Source organism: Schistocerca piceifrons, unplaced genomic scaffold, assembly GCF_021461385.2.
Source record: "Schistocerca piceifrons isolate TAMUIC-IGC-003096 unplaced genomic scaffold, iqSchPice1.1 HiC_scaffold_1683, whole genome shotgun sequence".
Classification (NCBI taxonomy): Eukaryota; Metazoa; Arthropoda; class Insecta; order Orthoptera; family Acrididae; genus Schistocerca; species Schistocerca piceifrons.
The window spans coordinates 430,749-444,398 of NW_025727549.1; the positions used below are offsets into that span (position 1 = coordinate 430,749).

Consider the following 13,650-nt stretch of genomic DNA (forward strand, 5'->3'; position numbering starts at 1 on the left):
ACAATCACTTTCCCAATATAGAAGGTGAGCTAAATAATACCTTAGTTTCCAAGGAGACTCACATTTCTCTCTTAGAAAATGACTTTCCAAGACTATTCTCTGAAATATACTTCCGTGATACTGACAAGGGGAGGCTGAGTCAATAATTAAATCGTTGGGGACTTAGGGCTCTCATGGATATGATGGGTTACGTGGAGAATACTAAAGCACTGTGCTGCATATATTAATCAGTACTTAGCCACATTTAGAACTTTTCCTTTAGGAATGGTCAGTTTCTTGAACGATTAAAGTACTCAGTAGTGAGACCGGTATATAAAAAAGGAGAAAGGGATAACGTCGACAGTTTCAGACGTAATCCTATACCATTGGTGTTAGCTAAAGTTATGGAAAAAGCTGTATACATAACGATAATTAATCATTTCAGTTCACATAATTTGCTGTCAAAAGATCAGCTTGGGTTTAGAAGTGGTTTAATAACTGAAAATAATGTATTCTTTTTTTCTCTGTGAGTCACTTGGATTAAACAAAAACTCGTGGACACTAGGTGTTTTCTTTGATTTAACTAAGATGTTCGATTGTGTTGGTCACAAAATATTACCGGAGAAGTTGGAATAAGACCAGTAACACGCAACTGGTTCCACTCATACTTTCAGAATATACAGCGGAAGGTCATACATCCACAGTAATGAGAACGGCTAAGACGTGGAGCCTGACTGAGAGACGGTTGTGGAAGGGGGCTCGGGTGTCAGTGATGGGACCGTTCCCGCTTCTTATATGTATAAATGTTACACTTTTTAATATGACAGGTGATTCTGAAACATTTCTGTTAACTCGGTAGTGAAGGATATCGAGTGCAGCATAGGCAAAGTACTAAACAGTACAGTTCGTGGCTTGTAGAAAGAAAATTGTTGCTAAATCACAATAAGACCCAGATTTCACCGTTTCCAACGCAGAATTCAACTAAAATTGCTATTTTGATTATACAGGACGAGCATATGATTTATGAATTTGAACAGTCAAAACTCCTAGATAATCGGATAGTTGGTAAACTGTCATGGAATTCTTTTCAAGATCTTGTTCAAAAACTTAATGCTGCTATTTTTAGCACCATTAGAATAGTATCTGAGCTATGTGATAGACCAACACAGAAATTAGTCTACTTTGTTTAGTTTCATTCGCTTATGCATATCGTATTATTCTCTTGGATAACTCTTTCCATTCTCAAAGTGTATTTTTGGTTCAGAAATGGGGAGTTCGAGCAAAATGTGATATACCTTCGCGAATCTCTTCTCGGCCCCCGTTCAAGAGTCTTAGAATTCTGACACAGGCCTCTCAGTATACGTTTTCTCTAATTTCGTTCGCTGTTAACAACATGAGCTTATTCTCTAGAAGCAGCAGCTTTCCCTCAGTTAATACCAGGCAGAAATCCAGCCTGCATTTTACTCACACCTCCTTTCCTCTTTGTGGAGAAAGGCGTGCAGTATTTGGTGCATCCATTTTCAATAAGCTACCATGAAGAATTCTGTCAAAGCTCACTCCTTCTAGTGTGACGGGAATTCATGTGTTATATTGTTGATTATGCCAGTTTTTACTCGTCAATTTGTCAGTTGCATACGCTTCGTGTAAACGTTAACTGTTATTTCGTTTCTGATGTTAATTTCATGTGCTGACACGTTCCATAACCACGGAGTTTTGTTTCTCAGTTTGGTCCTGATGAGCCACAAGTATAAAATAACATAAAAATAAATAAATCACTTTCCAGAACGAAATTTTCACTTTGCGGCAGAGCGTGCGTAGGTATAAAACTTCCTGGCAGATTAAAACTGCGTGGCAGACCGAGAATCGAACTCGGGACCTTTACCTTCTGCGGGCATTTTTTTTTTTTTCACCAACGATATTACAGAGGTTGACCATTAAGGGGAGTTAGAACGGAAATTTTTTTTTTAATATAAACTCACATGGGAAGTCTTTTATTTTATTTTTTGAAATATAATCTACACTGGTTGAAAATGATAAAATTTTTACATGCATTACTTCAAGATTTAATAAAATCGCTAATTTTTTATATAGAAGGCTGCGATGTGTTGGCCATGTCCAGAACAGGATGGGCACCAGGTTGAGGAAGTTGAAACAAAGTTTGAGAGACAAGAACCATTCTGATCGTAAAACCATAAGAAACAGGCTAACAGACAAAATGATTGACGAACTACGGCAATATTATGGGATGACCATCAGAAATAATACTGAGGATTTGTTGAAAATGAAGCAGGCAGTATGGGCTACCGTCTTCCACAGACAGTCAACTGATGAAAAACCCTCTGGGACCTAATTCATGGTGCAATTACCGCAATGCCCAGTACTTAAAAAGTCCATAGAGCAGTAAACATTCCATCCCAACAGCAGTCGTGGACATCATAACACCTATTTACAGAGACCTAGCAAAACCTGAATTGCTGAAGAAGTGTCTGCATGGTCAGACTCAAAATCCCAATGAGTCGTTCAATAATCTTACATGGACTCGCTTACCAAAAAATGTTTTTGTTGGAATAAAGACACTAACGTGGGGGTCAGTGATGCTGGTATTGCTTTTAGCGATGTGCAACATTGGTAGGGTGAAAGTGCTGCAGCATATGGGAATTAATCCTGGAGCAAAATGCATCAGAGAACTTGGGCGGATGGACAAGGCTCGCACTGATAAAGCAGAGTATGCAGCACAGTTGGCCACTGAGGAGTCCAGAAAGAAGAAAAAACTTGGAAAAAGATCAAGAGGATGATGTACAGTATGGTGTAGGGTGCTTCCGAGTGACTAAAAATAAAAAAAATCAAGCATATATTAAGTGAGTTACAGTCTTTTGAAACTTTAGAAGCCGTTCCTGAAAATTTACATTTTCTGTTGCATTTCCCTAAATCTCAGATACCACTTCAAGTAGAGTATTCAAATTTTCATGGAGTAATAAGATACATATCCTGGGTCCACTGAACTAAAAGAACAACATAATGTTATGTATAATTAAAATTATTTAGGATAACGTACAAAAAAGTACACAAAATTCTAACCGTGTAATTAAAAAATTGTATTTCCGAAAGCAGTTGCTGAAATGCAGTTATTGTAGATCAGTAGACACAGAACATACAGTTTAATGCCCTGTAAAAGCTTCATGTCAATGGCTACAGTAGTTCCTTAAATACAGGGAAACCAAGTCAATAAATTTAACATTATCGGGATAGGGCGTTCCAACTCCCCTGAAAGTGAAAGTACTTCAAGAGTGGCCAACAGCAGACTGACTACACTTTTAAAGACGTACATGACATTCAGTATTCATTTCATTATTTCATTGTAAGATCGCAATCGCTGCAGGAGACGTACAGCTTCAGGTTTCTTCTTACCAAGGACAGCCGTCGATCAGGTGGGTGTTAAATATATGTCGTGTGACTAGGGCCTCCCGTCGGGTAGACGGTTCACCGGGTGCAAGTCTTTCGAGCTGACGCCACTTCGGCGACTTGCGCGCTGATGGGGATGAAATTATTATAATTGGGACAACACAACACCCAGTCCCTGAACGGAGAAAATCATCGACCCAGCCGGGAATCGAACCCGGGCCCTTAGGATTGACATTGTGTCACGCTGACCACTGTGTTTTCCTTTGTTGATCCCATTTTGTTCGTTGTATACGTTCGGGGCGGACTTCTCATGACACCCGTTCAGGTTGTTCGTTGATCCGTTCACTCAGTTTTTTTTTTGATTACAGAGGGTAGCTACCCCTCTGACCGAACACGCCGAGCCACCGTACGGTGTAGCACTCAGCTACCGGTGGCGGACAGGTGAATGTTGTAGCCGCGTGAAGTGTAGCCGCAGCCGTCTACGCCCGCCTCCGCTGCACGAGAAATCCCAGCTCAGTGAGTGCTCCAAGTTGGTCTTCTCGAAGGGTAGTTTCTTGTTTTTCCATTTCGCGGCAAGTATGTATCCACACTCTGGTTTCCCGAGTTTGGATTTCTCTGTTAACTTCTCTGAAGTCTCAGCGTCACACTCTGAAACATCCTTTCTCCCAGCTTGGGCGCATCAGAATATGAGGAGGGTATCACGTTCATGTAATGGGTTTCTTCTCTTAATATCCAGATGAATGTTGTGGATGAATGCTATTCACAACAAATAAACTTAAAGAAACGGAAGGAAAGTTGCTTCTCCTGTGGTGGTAGCTTCTCACCATTTGGAAATGAAATTTACTTTGCAGCAATATGTAAGCGTCAGTTTAAAATAAAGAAAAAAAAGCAAAAAAAAAAAAAATCCTCCAACAAATTACATAACATTTCTCGTTTGACTATTTACAGTTTTCTCGACTGGCGTGTGTACATGTGACTTTGTTGTGCTTGCGCTCGTCAGCTATGTGGAAGATACTTTTCCGAACATGAAGTAATACTGGGTGTCCGAAAAGACTTTCCCTGATTGCATAAATTGATAACTCAGGCTAGAAGTAAGATACAAATATGAAACGTGTGTCGGATTGTTTACAACTATCAAAGTTTTTTTTCTGTTGTAGGTTCACAGTACGTAAGTAGTGGATGAGGTGCAGTGCCCAAGAAGCCATGTTAACCAATCAGGAGAAGGCACAGTGTGTCCTGTGGTACCATGAGACACGATCACCAACCACTGTGCAGAGACACTTCCAGACAACATTTGGACGGAATCCACCTGATGTCAAGAGCATTAAAGCCTGGAATGAGAAGGTCAAGAACACAAGATCGGTTGCTGACCTTCCGAGGCCTGGTCGACCAAGTACCTCAGCAGACAGGGTGGAAGCTGTAAGGCAGTCTTTTCTGCGAAGTCCGAAGAAATCGGTGCGCAGGGTCTCACGTGAGTTACAGATGCCAAAAAGCTCTCTCCATGACATTTTACACAAAGGTTTTTGTTTCGTGCATACAAAGCGCAAATCGTTCAGGCCTTGTTGCCCAATGACAGTACACGTCGAAATGCTATTACATATTGAGGACGATGATGGTTATCTCAGACCAATTGCCTTTTCTGACGAAGCAACGTTTTTTGTCAGTGGAGTAGTGAATCGCCAGAATGAGAGCATTTGGGGTTCACAACCCCTGGCGAGGTCACGGAGTGCACCAGAGGCAGTCCAAAGGGGAATGTTTGGTGCGCGCTATTGCACGATCGAATTATCGGGCGATTCTTCTTCACTGAGGCAACCATCACATCTGCAGTGTATCTGGACGTGTTGCAACTGTATGCTGTTCCTCAGCTGCTTCAGTATCACCCCGATGTCTCGTCTCAGCAAGACGGTGCACCGCCTCATCGGGGTTTGGACGTCCGTGCCTATCTCGATACGACCTTTCCTGGGCGATGGATTGGTCGTGATGGGCCAACGGTTTGGCCTCCACGCTCTCTTGACATAACCCCATTAGACTTCTGTTTATGGGGTTATGTCAAGGACGAGGTCTACCGAACACGTGTACCAGATCTTGAAACCCTGCGGCAACGGATAACCACAGTCGTTGAATCGATCCCTCCAGTGATGTTGGCTAATGTGTGGACGGGAATTAAATATCGCCTAGATGTGCTACGTGCTACCAAGGGTGCTGATGTGGAAGTTTACTGATGTGTGAAAAAAAACTTTGATAGTTTGTGAACAATTAGACAGAAGTTTCATATGTGTATCTTACTTCTAGCCTGAGTTATCAATTTTTGTAATCAGGGAAAGACTTTTCGGACATCCTGTACGATGTGGAATGACTCTCAGTTTTGAGGTAAAACGCAAATAAAAAAGTTTTGGAACAACCGTTTGTACTTAGGATCTTTTTCCAAATTACGATGTTGCTCCTGAACATACAAAATGAACGCTTTGAGGAGTGCATGCTGTTGGGTGACAATGTACAGTACGCACGTTGTCCGAGGGCCAGGTATAACTATTGTTCTTCGCGGCAGGGAACAAGTGCTAGTCCGGGTGTAACACATCGTCCACGGTGATCGCATTCTCTGTCGTCCTGTTAATAATCGATAACTTTTTCCTCGTCCAGTTCCATATCACGATGTTCTCTCCACAAACGAAGGTGTGAGTCATTGTGTCTATAAAATGACATTGGTTATAGTATGGTGTAGGGCGTAGTTTAATTTTATGCATCTTTTCGCCTGTAGAGATCTTTTTATTTACAATGTCATACCATACAGCAGCTATGACCGACATATGAACGGGGATGGTGATGTTCGCCTATATACGTTTCCGTGCTCTATCCCGGTTTTTCTTTTCGATTGGATTTCGTTGTTGTCTCTTTGTCAGTTCAAAGTAAGGTGTAGAGGTACTAAAATGATGAGGTGACAGGTGCAGGCAGTTGGTTTCCGTGAAGTAGACGCTGACGCATCCCAGCCTTTGGATGGTGTGCCCAACGTTGATTGGCGGCGTCACATCCTGAGGTACTAAGGAGGTGAATAGTCTCTCGTATATCCCAGTCTGGTTGCTGCTGATTATTTTGGATGTTCTATGTATGAAGACCGCAAGACGCTGAGTGCGTACATCCTTATACACTACTGGCCATTAAAATTGCTACACCACGAAGACGACGTGCTACAGACGCGAAATTTAACCGACAGGAAGAAGATGCTGTGATATGCAAATGATTAGCTTTTCAGAGCATTAACACAAGGTTGGCCCCGGTGGAGACGCCTACAACGTGCTGACATGAGGAACGTTTCCAACAGATTTCTCATACACAAATAGCAGTTGACCGTCGTTGCCTGGTGAAACGTTGTTGTGATGCCTCGTGTAAGGAGTAGAAATGCGTACCATCACGTTTCCGACTTTGATAAAGGACGGATTGTAGCCTATCGCAATTGCGGTTTATCGTATCGCGACATTGCTGCTCGCATTGATCGAGATCCAATGACTGTTAGCAGAATATAGAATCGGTGGGTTCGGGAGGGTAATACGGAACGTCGTGCTGGATCCGAACGGTTTCGTATCACTAGCTGTCGAGATGACAGGCATCTTATCCGTATGGCTCTAACGGATCGTGCAGCTACGTCTCGATCCCTGAGTCAACAGATGGGACGTATGCAAGACAACAACTATCTGCACGAACAGTTCGACGACGTTTGCAGTAGCACGGACTATCAGTTCGGAGACCATGGCTGCGGTTACCCCTGACGCTGCATCATGGGCAAGAGCACCTGCGATGGTGTACTCAACGACGAACCTGAGTGCACGAGTGGCAAAACGTCACTTTTTCGGATGAATCCAGGTTCTGTTTACAGCATCATGATGGTCGCATCCGTGTTTGGCGACATCGCGGTGAACGCACATTGGAAGCGTGTTTTCGTCATCGCCATACTGGCGTATCACCCGGCGTGATGGTATGGGGTGCCATTGGTTACACGTCTCGGTCACCTCTTGTTCGCGTTGACGGCGCTTTGAACAGTGGACGTTACATTTCAGATGTGTTACGACCCGTGCCTCTACCCTTCATTTGATCCCTGCGAACCTACATTTCAGCAGGATAAAGCATGACCGCATGTTGCAGATCCTGTACGGGCCTTTCTGGATACAGAAAATGTTCGACTGCTGTGCTGGCCAGCACATTCTCCAGATCTCTCACCAACTGAAAACGTCTGGTCAATGGTGGCCGAGCAACTGGCTCGTCACAATACGCCAGTCAGTACTCTTGATGAACTGTGGTATCGTGTTGAAACTGCATGGGCAGCTGCACCTGTACGCGCCATCCAAGCTCTGTTTGACTCAATGCCCAGGCGTATCGAGGCCGTTATTACGGCCAGAGGTGGTTGTTCTGGGTACTGATTTCTCAGGACCTATGCACTCAAATTGCGTAAAAATGGAATCACATGTCAGTTCTAGTATAATATACTTGTCCAATGAATACCCGTTTATCATCTTCATTTCTTCTTGGTGTAGCAATTTTAATAGCCAGTAGTGTACCTAACCTGACTGCATTGCGAGCCAGTGTTATCTGAACTGGAGTTTTGAAGATATTTCCTTTAAAAAAAAAAAAACAATATATGGCAACAAGAAGCTTGTGAGCAGTGTCAGTGGGTTTCGGTAACACTTTCTACTAAGAACATAGATACTTATAAACTGCACGCTTTGGAAGCAGTTGAGGGATCTAGTCTTGTTTGCCGGCCGAAGTGGCCGTGCGGTTAAAGGTGCTGCAGTCTGGAACCGCAAGACCGCTACGGTCGCAGGTTCGAATCCTGCCTCGGGCATGGATGTTTGTGATGTCCTTAGGTTAGTTAGGTTTAAGTAGTTCTAAGTTCTAGGGGACTGATGACCTCAGCAGTTGAGTCACATAGTGCTCAGAGCCATTTGAACCATTAGTCTTGTTTTCTTGTAGTTGAGCCACCCAAGCACGACTCACGACGCCTTCTCACAGCTTTGCTTGCGGAGATACCTCATTTCCAAAGTTATAGAAGCTCTTCTACGAAGCATGCATGACTAGCATCGTGGAAAAAAGAATACTGCGGAGTTATGGCTTAACCACAGCCTGTAGGATGTTTCCAAGATGAAATTTTCATACAGCATCGGAGTGTACCCTGATATGAAATTTCTTGGCAGGTTAAAACTGTATGCCGGACTGATAATCGAATCGGAACCGTTGCCTTTTGCAGGCATGTGCTCTACCGACTTTTGTTTCCTTTGGATTCAGAGTGCTAACCATTATACCATACTTTATACGCACGCGCACGCACACACACACACACACACACACACACACACACACACACACACACACACACACACCTGGCTTCAATGCACTTGTTTTCAAGTACAATTAATTGACATGCGTGAAGGACTATTCTTTCTTTGTTTACTAATTCCACTTCTCGTTACTTGGAGCGCGCCATGAGGTGCACATTTCCATCTTCGTTGGCGCTGATAATGATGAAGATCTCTGCTAGAACTTTTTTTCTTTTTTTTCATATGTGGTCTTCGACAGAGAAATAAACTCAGATGATACTACAACAATCAAACAGAAATGGTGGTTTCAGGTATCTCTGTTGCCTGAGAGCTGAAATGCATTCTTACATTCCTCGAAAACTAAAACATGTTCCAAGTACACTTACAGTGAGTTATGCACCCATAAATGAACAGACTTCCTGAAAATTTAAACATATTCCTTATGTGAAACTTCCTGGCAGATTAAAACTGTGTGCCCGACCGAGACTCGAACTCGGGACCTTTGCCTTTCGCGGGCAAGTGCTCTACCAACTGAGCTACCGAAGCACGACTCACGCCCGGTACTCACAGCTTTACTTCTGCCAGTACCTCGTCTCCTACCTTCCAAACTTTACAGAAGCTCTCCTGCGAACCTTGCAGAACTAGCACTCCTGAAAGAAAGAAGTAAAGCTGTGAGTACCGGGCGTGAGTCGTGCTTCGGTAGCTCAGTTGGTAGAGCACTTGCCCCCGAAAGGCAAAGGTCCCGAGTTCGAGTCTCGGTCGGGCACACAGTTTTAATCTGCCAGGAAGTTTCATTTCAGCGCACACTCCGCTGCAGAGTGAAAATCTCATTCTGGAAACATCCCCCAGGCTGTGGCTAAGCCATGTCTCCGCATTATCCTTTCTTTCAGGAGTGCTAGTTCTGCAAGGTTCGCAGGAGAGCTTCTGTAAAGTTTGGAAGGTAGGAGACGAGATACTGGCAGAAGTAAGGCTGTGAGTACCGGACGTGAGTCGTGCTTCGGTAGCTCAGTTGGTAGAGCACTTGCCCGCGAAAGGCAAAGGTCCCGAGTTCGAGTCTCGGTCGGGCACACAGTTTTAATCTGCCAGGAAGTTTCATATCAGCGCACACTCCGCTGCAGAGTGAAAATCTCATTCTATATTCCTTATGTGTATATAAAAGAATGCTGAGGATGCCCGCCCAGTTGGCCGTGCGTCGTTAGACCCCACGGCTTTCCAGACTGGGAAGGAGCGCCTGGTCCCCGGCACAAATCCGCCTGGCAGACTTGTGTCGAGGTCCGGTGAGCTGGCCAGTCTGTGGACGGTTTTTAGGCGGATTCCCATCTGCCTCGGCGAATGCAGGCTGGTTCCTCTTATTCCATCTCAGTTACACTACGTCTGCAATCGCTGTGCAAACAAGTTCTCCACATACGCGTACACCACCATTACTGTACCACGCAAACATAGGGGTTACACACTCGTCTGATGTGAGACGTTGAATGGGGGGAGAGGGGGGGGGGGGGGAGGTCGACCGGGGGCCGAACCGCACAGTAACCCTGAAAGAGTGGTTCGGTATGGGGCGGCGGAGGGCTGAAGTGGACTGCGGTAGTCGTTGTGGGGTTGTGGACCACTGCGGCTGTGGCGGGGACGGAGCCCCTCCCTCGTTTCTAGACCCCCGGTTAACATACAATACAATATTAAGGATACATATCTACCTTTTGAGATAAGAACGCTCGTATTAAATCAAATTTCTTGTGTAGTGCTAGAGCAGGCTCGTCCAAACTGTGCCCCTGGGGCGCCAGCGCCCCGGGCGAATTCGTTATGTTGCTGCCTGCAGTGACCGAGTCGCGCCGCTGCCGCTCAGCTGGCTGTGCGGGCCGCCCGCCCAGCCTCGCCATGCCGCTGTACGCGCGCTTCGTACAGACGACGAACCGCTGCACCAGCAGCCGTCAAAAGCGACACAAAGCCGTTAGTCAGCAGACGCAAGGCTACAGTGGATCGAGATGAATGGTCAACACCAGCAGACAAAAAGAAAAAGGAGCGACGCATCCATACTTAACCTGAGAGGGAAATTAATTTCCTGTGTACTGCTGTCGAAAGTCGTGCCAAATGTTTAGTATGTCATCTGAACCTGATGCGTTTAAAAAAGTTTAGTGCAGACGAGTCAAGCATTTCAGAAGAAAAACTTATTTCGTGGGAAAAACAATTGCGCGAGAATTGTGGACACTTTCGTGCACTAGACAGCGTTAAGGAAGATGTGAATTTTTCAGATTATGTTCAAATCATTTGCGAATTACAAGAGCAGTTTGAAAACAGATTTTTGGAGATAGGTGAGCTTCAACCGGCCTTAGATATATTTGTTCGCCCGTTTTCCCTTCGGGCTGACGACGTCTCACAGGTGCTTCAACTAGAGCCGACTCACCTGCAGTGCGATATCCGCCTGAAGGACCGCTTTCTTACATGTCAAACTTTGGATGACTCTTACAATTGTCTTCCAGGAGGGAAGCACGCGGCCGAAGTTCTCCCAATGTTTGGTTCCACATATATCTGTGAGCGCTTTTTCTCTCTTTTAAAACTTGCTAAAACTAAGAACCGTTCATTACTTGGCGATAAAAAATTGACTTGACGTTATCAGTCTCACGGAATATTGTACCAAACATAGACAAAATCGTTTCCTCGAAAAAGAAAAAAAGTGTAAAATGTTAATTGTCTTCTTTAACAATGTTGACTGTAAGAATTAAAGAGCTTTATAACCTTAACCCTATTTTTTAATAAGTTTTCAAACTAGGTCGGCTAAAATTATTACGTAGAAAACAGCAAACTAAGGATCCGATTTCTAAACTCTGAAAAGGGATACAAAAAGACGTAGCTCGAAGTATAATAAAAAATATTTACTTGTAACTGCTAACAGTAAGAATGAGATTATATCCGTTACATAAAATTATTTCTAAAATAGAATATTTATGACTCTAGTTCATTTAAGAAACTGATAAACTTTTCACAAGACGCCTATTGTACATATGACGAGTGTACATGTGCGGTACTAATAGAACGAACCTGTGGGTCAGAAAACAACTAAGATGTTCATAGATTCTTGTTTTGCACATTGTTTTCTAAAGCTTTGTGTGGTAATTCTGCCACACGATCACTAGTTGTTACCTAAACGCTAAATGGTTTGCTTGTTTTACTGCTCATCGGCCTCTTTTACAGAGGTGCGCTTCCTCTGTTATTTTGTTTTCTTTGGATCTGACCGCGGGACAGCCCACCGCAGAGCAGTGCTGTGCGGTCTCTCTCTCTCTCTCTCTCTCAGCAGCTCTCTCTCTCTCTCTCTCTCTCTCTCTCTCTCTCTCCCCTCTCCTATGCCGACACTAGCGACACACGGTCGCGGCCGGGGCGCTGAACTACACTGCCTTGCGCCCGTGGGGCGCGGGCGCGCCCGCCGGACGCAATTCTTGGAAGAGCCTGTGCTAGAGGGAGATACAATTGGGAATAGTTTTTGTATTAACCTCAACAATGGGGACCCCTCAATCAGAAGAAAGTATTGTAGGTAGCTATACAGCACCTTCTACACTATGAAATTGATAATGTGCTTGGAAGTGTATCAGGTATTCGAGCCGTTCCTCTTCCGTGTCGTTAAATTGCCGGAACGCTGGTATGCTGGACAGCGGCACTTGTTGCGCTAGTCAATCGGTCGGTTTCTGTTGTGTGGCCGACGTGGCTTGTGCAGCCACAAGTTGTTGTGCTGTCGTCATCAAAGCAGCAATTTGTTGGTTCTGAAACTGAAAAGCTTGTGTTAGATCCGTCACATTGGCCATCTGCGGCTGAGGCGCTGGGGCTGGGGTGGAGGGGGTGGGGTAGCCATGGCTTACACAAATACGTTATACCAAAAAAGCAATCAGAGCCTCTGAAAAGAGAAATTTGATTAGTTCTGCGGCTCCCCTCCTGGAATACATGTAAGAATACAATAAGAGATTAGCGACACTTGAATACGAGCACCCCTACAAGTAAAAACACAAGAAAAGCAAGTACATCTGCACTGAATTACACTCGTCGCCAGTTTTTGTGTCGACTCGTTGTCACTGTAGGCTTGTACGCTGGGAAGCAAGGAGACAACGTTGTTTGGTGGCCGGTATCTTCTTCTATAACACAAACTGCACGCTTGTATTAACAAGGTTCTTTATTCATAAGAACAAGAAGTTACTTAAGACAGTCCAGGTGTTGTGGTACCAGTTCTTCTGTAGTAGTCCACGTTAGCCTCACTGCTGGTGAAGTACACGTCCCGCTATGCACACTACCCTGGGTCACTAGGTACTGACTCACTCTGAGATAGAGGCTGAGCTAACTGCGAATGCAATTCCCTTTGGGCTGCGACTGATGACTCGACTCGTTGACTCACTGGATGACTGCCCAGGATTGACCAGGCCCTCCGGTCTACAGCGGCTATCTAAATACTGGCGGCCGAGAGGCCATTGGCGGCGCGTCCCCTGCGAGTCTGTTTTTGGCCTCTCACTTCATAGGTGCATTGCTTGTGCCTACTATCGATCTTCTCGCAACCTCTTTGCCACGTGGTGCGCTAGAGACAGCTTAGGCCAGCACATCTATTATTGTCAGTCGTACAGATCATGATGGCAAGTTTATGTCATGTCCATTTCCATATCTCGTTAGCAGCGCTGCAAATAAAACGGTGGAGGAGTGTATCAGTGTTCTGACAGTCCAGTATTTGACAAGCCGATCCTGAATAGACGCTCGTTTGTGCTTCTGGTGTTGTATAAAGTGCAATACCATGTAGCTGCCGGCCACTGTGGTCGAGCGGTTCTAGGCGCTTCAGTCTGGAACCACACTGCTGCTACGCTTGCAGGTTCGAATCCTGCCTCGGGCATGGATGTGTGTGATGTCCTTAGGTCAGTTAGGTTTAAGTAGTTTTAAGTCTATGGGACTGATGACTTCAGATGTTAAGTCCCATAGTGCTTAGAACCATTTGAATCAC

The 13,650-nt window shown here is 44.7% G+C and overlaps 3 non-coding genes across 3 annotated transcripts; 2 read left to right on the forward strand and 1 right to left on the reverse strand.

Moving 5' to 3' along the window:
• Positions 1-9,159: 9,159 nt before the first annotated feature.
• Trnas-cga lies at positions 9,160-9,234 on the reverse strand. The gene has a single exon. It is a non-coding gene; the product is annotated as a tRNA-Ser (tRNA).
• A 145-nt stretch (positions 9,235-9,379) lies between these two features.
• On the forward strand, positions 9,380-9,454 carry Trnas-cga. Its single transcript has one exon. It is a non-coding gene; the product is annotated as a tRNA-Ser (tRNA).
• A 226-nt stretch (positions 9,455-9,680) lies between these two features.
• Trnas-cga lies at positions 9,681-9,755 on the forward strand. The gene has a single exon. It is a non-coding gene; the product is annotated as a tRNA-Ser (tRNA).
• Positions 9,756-13,650: the final 3,895 nt, after the last annotated feature.